Raw genomic sequence first — 7,948 nt, forward strand, 5'->3', positions numbered from 1 at the left:
TGCTCCTCTGATGCTGCCTGACCTGCTGTGTTCCTCCAGCTCCACACTGTACCGACTTTGCAATTGTAGTTGGCTCTGCAATGCTTTGACGTCTACGTCTGGCACGTAAAAGAGAAACATTAACTAACTGATCATAGTCCACTGGCTTTCATTGAAACATTTAAGATTCAAAATGCAAGACCATAAGGCAAAGGAGCAAAAGGAGGCTATTCAGCCCATCAAGTCTGTGCTGGGACTGGAGATATAAGGAGGGGCTGAATAGACTGGGGCTTTTTTCCCTGGACCGTCGGAGGCTGAGGGGTGACCTTATAGAGGTTTATAAAATCATGAGGGGCATGGATAGGGTAAATAGACAAGGTCTTTTTCCCAGGGTGGGGGAGTCCAAAACTAGAGGGCATAGTTTTAAGGTGAGAGGGGAAAGATTTAGAAGAAACCTAAGGGGCAACTTTTTCACACAGAGGGTTCTGTGCGTATAGAATGAGCTGCCAGAGGAAGTGATAGAGGCTGGCACAATTACAACATTTAAGAGACATCTGCATGGGTACATGAATAGGAAGGGTTTAGAGGGATATGGGCCAAATGCTGGCAAATGGGACCAGATTAATTTAGGATATCTGATCAGCATGGACGAGTTGGACCGAAGGGTCTGTTTCCGTGCTGTAAATTTCTATGACTATTCAGATGAAATCTTCTGTTTCAACCATTTAATGTAAAGATTCTTCACAACACTGAAAAAGATCATTGTCATTGTAATTGTCAATGCATTGTCCTGAGTGTAAAATGATGGAGTAAATTAGAGGTTAATGAGATGTTAAGATTGTAGAAGGTTATATAAAGTGGGGAGGAAGGATGAATGGATGTTAGTCTTGTGTTTTGTTCTCTGTGTGTCCCAGATCTGGTGATGAAATCCATGTAATGAATGTGTATTTTCATTTTTCTGTATCATTAATTGTGGACTGAAATAGGAGAAGGACTTAAAACAAGACTTGTGAAAGAGATAACCACATAATTTAAAACTGTAAGGGTTGTTTATATTGTTGCTTGTTCAAGCATGGGGGTGTGTCGTGGGGGGCAGGTAGGGTGGTGGTGAGGTTTACTGAAGACTGGATGACGTTAGATGTTATTTACAAAGTGAGATTCGGCTGGTAACATGTCGCTGATTGGTCTGTGAGCAGTGACCAGTTATGATGACAAAACCTGGTGTTTCTCTCTCTCTCTCTCTGCAGTTAAAATAATCTAAAGCCTGAAGAAAGTCAGTTTGTTTTCTCTCACCAGTTGCTGTCAGCTGTTGCTTTTAATCAATAAGTCAGAGATTTGAAAGTTGTAAACCAGCTACTTCGTGCCTCCTGAAAGCCACTGTACATAACTGCAGAAGAGAGATTGAAGATCATCAAGTCCCACCAAGAAAAATGAACCCTTTCAGTGACCTCTGTGGACAGGAGCCCTGAACTGCCTTTGGAGTTTTTCCTTTCACTGGTAACACCAATTTTTTTGTATCTGTATGTGTGTGTGTGTGTCTGTTTGTGTCTTTGTGTGTGTGTGTGTCTGTGTGAATGTGTGTGTATGTGTATGTGTGCGTGTAAGTATATATGTGTATGTGTGTGTGAGTGTGTGTGTGTATGTATGTGTGTGTGTATGTGTGTGTGTTTATGTGTGTGTGTATATGTGTATATATGTGTGTACATATGTGTGTGTATGTGTTAGTGTATGTGTGTGTGTATGTATGGTGTGTGTGTATGTGTGTGTGCGCATGTATGTGTATGTTTGTGTGTATGTGTGCGTGTGTGTGAACGTGTGTGTGTGTGTGCGTGTCAGTGGGATTCACAAGAGAGTTAGAGTTATTACTTGTAGAGTTTTATGTTGACAGTTCATTTTCTAAAAACTTTTAGTTAGAATCGATTTATTTGTAATGAATATTAATTCTTGTTAAGCAGAGAAACCTGGTCTGTGTTTCCGGTCAAACCGGATCCAAAGGACAGGTAGAATTCCATGTAATTTTCTAAAATTGCTAACTTTTGTGACAACTCTGGGAATAGTGGGGCATGATTTCCAGTGGGCTACCCCAGTGAGGTGTGACAACATATATACCCACACCCACACACATAGACACACGTGCAGATATAAACACACACACACACACACACAAACACGCAGAGTCTCACACACAGCCTCACTCTCACACAAACATACACACACACTGTCTTACACACACAGCCACACATGCGCACATACACACACATTGTCTCTCTCACAGACATACACACACATACACACACAGACACACACAGAATCTCATGCACTCTACACACATTCACACAGTCACATACACACACAGTGTAACATACACATACACACATTCATATACATCTACACACAGTCACATAAATACACAAAGTCAATACACACAGTCACATACATACACTCAGTCAAATACATATACAGTAACATATGTACACAGTCACATACATGCACACAGCTACTTACGCACACACACAGTCACATACATTCACACAGTCACATACATACACACACATTGTTGTAAATTTATTGTCCTGACCCCCAGTGCCATTCCTCACATGAGGGTCCATGCAGTGAAGGTCAGTGGATTGTCTAACCAGGGTTGACACAATGATGTCATGCCTTTCCTAATGCTAGGCCAGTGTGAGGGTTCCCAGTGTGATGAGTACGATTGGCCAATTCGCCTGGCCTGCCTAGAACAATGTCATTGAGGTCAACAACCGCAATATGTTGACCTATTTCTGAAGTCCATGGAGGCAATAATGTATATTTTATTCCACTTGAGAAAAATCCTTTTCTCTCCTGAAGACACTGATTGATACAGGAGTACAGTGCCAAAAGAGTACTGCAGGTAAATCAAGCGGGGCTATTCAACAACACGTGGCATCACGGGGGCAGATGATCTTGGGCATTGACTAGTATGCACCAGTACTCACGGGTTTCCAGGAAGAGTCATTTGGCAGAGAGCAAATGATGGTGAAAGGCACTATATAAATGCAAGTTCTTTCAAATTATTTCTGTGGCAGGGGGAAGGTGCCTCACCCCCCTCTCTCTCTTTCTCTCTCTCTTTCTCTGCATCATACATGCTCTGAGTTTACCCACCAGCGTACTCTGGTCAGGAAGGTTCGGAGTTCAAATCCAATCATCCTGGAATAAACAAAATTACACTCAGTAATGCTCCAGGAAACCAACACTTCAGCTCAGCAAAAGCTTGGCGTCAGATCGAAGAATCACAGCCAATTAAGCCTCTCTTTATTATTTTTGGAGGTTCACATCAGGAGTTGTTTTTTAATGCCTGAGGTAAGCCAGGCAGACAACCAGCACGGAATGCCAGTCGAGGTAGTCCATTTGTGCTCACGATCAGCCCGTTTCTGGTAGGCTCTGGGTCTGTGCGGGAAAAGGGACTTAAGTTGACCCGCCAACGCAATGCGTGAAGCAGGCAGGCGATCCCCTTCTCCCAAGCGGCTGCCAGAGCAGCTTTCTAGACCTTGTTTCCCATCCTGCTCGAGGCCACAAGCGGGCTGCGAGGACAAGCTCAGTTTGAGAAATGTCGCAGTAAATGTCGAGGCCTCTCGAGGTGTTTAGTTCCATCTTGGAGGAAGGAGGCCGAAAGCCTGGTTAGCAGTGATTCGGGGATGTTGTGGGGGGTTGCGGGGGGGCACAGGTCGATGCCTTCCTATCAGTGGGGGGGGGTGGGAGGCTTCATATTACAAGGTGCACCAGTAGGGGGCAGTGAAACTACAGTGGGGCCTGTTAGCTCGTGAGCTGGCAGTCACCTCATTGACTACCAAACATATTGGAGTCAGATGCAAAACTCGCCTCTCCCTCCCCCCCCACCCCCCTTCTAGTGTAAACCTCCAGCATGCCTCCAAGGCTCACAGAACATGTTAATAACACCATTTATTTCAGGGAGCTGCAGAGAATCATCCTGCACGTGGGCCAAATCAAACATGTTGTAATTTCGTATTTGCCAGGCTAGGAGTTCCTTGAAAGGAGGGCACGGCCTGTTTCTGCCAAGTTAGGCTGAGCAGCCTCTCAGGCCCCTTCAGAAACCTTCCTGTGGCTCTAGATTCGGAACAAAATCTGCTTCGCTCCTCTTTATCCTTTTCACAGCTCCCGCTGTCGCGGTCAGCCTGACCCGAAGTGCCCTACAACCGAGTGGCTAATTTCAGAGTTAAGAGCTCCCCCCACCACCCCACCCCCAACCTCAGAGCTCTGGGACATGACTGGACTCAGATGATAGACTAACCTCGTGGAAGGGGGTTGGTGAACCAATGGGACTTTCCCCAGTCCATTGTCACAATCGCCAAGACCAGCTTTCAGTTCCAGATTTTAATTTGTGGAATTCAAATTCGACTAGCAAGTGGGATTTGAACCCATGGCCTCGGGCAACCCACAGACATAAACCTGGGACTTCAAGTTTACTGGGTTGAGTGATGTTACCGTGGCTCGATCATCCTGCCAGACTCCAAACAATAAATGTTTTTCTCTCTCTCTCTCTCTCTTCACAGATGCTGCCAGACCTGCTGAATTTATCCAGCACTTTCATTCCACGTCTCCTGACCTGGTGGCTCACGCCCGAGTACAATACCCATCTTGAGGGGTTGGTCAGAGTAGCATCTTGCAGCAATTCGAGGGCACTGTAAGTGGCACGGCGATGATATGGATAGACCCGACCTCCTTAGCCTTTTGCTATCGGGGTCCTCAAAGTTGGCCCGTCCCCTCCCGTGCCCCCCCTCAGTTTGCCACACACAAGCCGCACCCAGAAGCTGGCGGTGAGGCCAGTCTCAGGAAACCCGCGGGGAACAGCCTCACATGGGTGAAGGAGGAACAACGAAAGGCCTGAGTTTATATAACAGCCTGTCACAACCTCAGGCCACCCCAAGGTGCGTTTCGACCGGCGAAATATTTTTCACGTACAGACGCGGTTATAGGAAACATGGCCGCTGGCTTTAGGCACAGCCAGGCCACAATTACAACAAATGTGATAACAATCTCTTTTCAGTGACAAGGATAGAGTGATAAATGTCAGCCAGGACAGCAAGGAGGGCTCACTCACTCTTGGAATAGCTTCCAAAGACAGCACCAACTCTTCACTGAAATTTGAGAGATGGCTGATGGGACATTAGTTTATTGCCTCAGCTAAAAACAGACACATGCATTTTACAATGCAGTGGCCACACTTGTGCTCCATAATCCCAGCTCAGAAACCTCTGGCCAATGAACAACCAGCAGCTTCTATTCTAGCTCTGATTGGTCTGGCAGGATGACTCCTACTGGTCAACTTTGTCACACAACACAGGGTCTGCGCACAACTCAGCTGAGCCAGGATGACTAAGATTTACAAGGACGTTGCCAGGGTTGGAGAATTTGAGTTGTAGGAAGAGGCTGGATAGGCCGGAGGCTACTTTCCCTGGAGCATCGGAGGCTGAGGGGTGACCTTACAGAGGTTTATAAAATCATGAGGAACGTGGACTGGGTAAATAACCAAGATCTTTTTCCAAGGGTGGGGGTACTCCAAAACTAGAGAGGTTTAAGGTGAGAGGGCAAAGATTCAAAAGGGACCCAAGGGGCAACTTTTTAATGCAATGGGTGGTGCGTGTATGGAACGAGCTGCCAGAGGAAGTGGTGGAGGCTGGTACAATTACACCATTTAAAAGTCATCTTGGATGGATACTTGGAAAGGAAGGGATTGGGGATATATGGGCCAAATGCTGGCAAATGGGACTAGATTAATTTAGGATGTGGTTGGCATGGACGAGTTGGACCAAAGGTTCTGTTTCCGTGCTGTACATCTCTAGGAGTCTATGACTCTATAGAAAGCCGAAGCACCAGGGGGTCTGCAAGATGCGTTGTATTGACTGTTACCAAAATACATGGCAAACGTGATAACACTGACTGTTTTCACTTGGTGCCCTGCGGCTCTAAAACCTCAGAATCAGTTCGTCTTAAACGTGTGAGGTAACCTTCTTTCTGGGAAGGCTGATCCATAACAGCCCTTGGGAAGTTTTTGGTGACCTACTTACTGGAACTGCCTCAGCCCATTGATCTGGTGCAGTGAGAACAGCAATCCCAGGATTCTGATCCCCAACATCAGTGAGGGAACGGGCGATATATTTCCGAGTCAGGATGGTGAATGGCTTGGAGGGGAACCCGCAGGGTGGGGGCGGTATTCCCACGGATCTGCAGCCCTCATCCTCGGAGTTGGAGGACATTTCAAATGTACCTCCGCCTCAATCGAAGTAAGTAGTTAAAAGCCCCATCAGATCTCAGATTGCGTGGTCACAACACTAACGACCACTGCCATCCCGTCAGTTAGCATACCCCTCTGAACTGTCGCACCTTGAAAACTATATGTCGCACCTTGACGAATTGTACAATAGAGGAAGGCTATTTGGCTCATTGAGTCCATACTGCCCCTCTGGGGAGGATGCTACGCAGACCAACCCCCTCCTTATCCCTGTAACCCTGCATTCCCCATGGCTAACCCACCCAGCCTGCACATCCTTGGATGCTAGGGGCAATTTAGCACGGCCAATCCACCTAACCTGCACGTCTTTGGACTGTGGGAGGAAACCGGAGCACCACGCAGACACGGGGAGAAGGTGCAAATGTCAGTATTACAGCAAGCGATTGACATGGAGGCTCACATTTTTATTGAGAGCTGTTCACGCTTATCTGTCAGGTCTCCCTGTACAAACAAGGACTTAAAACCACGTGTACAGTACAAGAGGCTGTGGTTGGTGCAGCTCTGGCCTGGCATTGGTATCTGCCATACTCCTGAACAGGTCTTAACACAGCCCTGGGCTAAAGGCAATACCTTGCAAGCAGGTTCCACCAAAGCCCCTGGGTTTAGCGGTGCGAAACTCCTACGCCTCTTTGGAGTTTTGCAATAAACCTTAGCATAACTGTACCAAACTAAATGCCAAACTACCACAGGCAGGCCCAATTATAATTATAAATTATAACAGGATTTATCTGAAGCTAATATTGCAGAGAGAAATAAAAACCCACAGGGCCTGTTGGAGTATAACTGCAGTAACTCTAGAAGGATCTTTCTACAGATCAGAGGACTAATGCAAGCAGGCAGTACACTTTCTTCCCTACGTCTCACTTTGATAAATGACAGCGAACCTTTCCTAACTGATGAAAGAGAGATGTATGAGATGCAAGTGGAGAATTAACAAGGCTCATGGTTTCCATTAAGTCTCTGAAATACATTACATTCCCTCTAGTGCACTCCCCACGCCCCCAGCCCCCTTCCCTTGGAATTGATTTATTTGGTGTTAAGTCTAAATTACAAGAATTCTCCCCAAGGTCAGAGCAATTATGTTTCGCAACAAGGAATCTTTGTTGCTGGATTGATCTGATGGGCTTGGAGTTTCTGTCGACATGTGCAACTGTTTAAAATTCCTTCTTGAGAAAGAAAAATCAAAAGCAGAAAAATTTGAAGGAGAGACGAATGTGTTAGACCGGATGGGAAAGGAGAATTAAACACCTCCAATACACACAGCAGGCACTCTGTACCCACACTCCTGGAATATTCAGACTGCTCCCAACTGTTCATATTCCCAGAGAGTTCACACGCATGCGAGATCCCCGCTGTATCCTGCATTCACACTCCTGCTATCTCCATGTTCCCAGTGCATTCCCACTCTCACTGCATTCATACTTCTGCTATCTCGATGTTCCCAGTGCATTCCCACTCCCGCTGCATTCACACTCCTGCTATCTCGATGTTCCCAGTGCATTCCCACTCCCGCTACATTCACACTCCTGCTATGTTCCCAGTGCATTCCCACTCCCGCTGCATTCACACTCCTGCCATCTCTGTGTTCACGGTGCATTCCCACTCTCGCTGCATTCACACTCCTGCTATCTCCATGTTCCCAGTGCATTCCCACTCTCGCTGCATTCACACTCCTGCTAT

This window comes from Rhincodon typus, chromosome 8 (genome assembly GCF_021869965.1).
Source record: "Rhincodon typus isolate 14 chromosome 8, sRhiTyp1.1, whole genome shotgun sequence".
NCBI lineage: Eukaryota > Metazoa > Chordata > Chondrichthyes > Orectolobiformes > Rhincodontidae > Rhincodon > Rhincodon typus.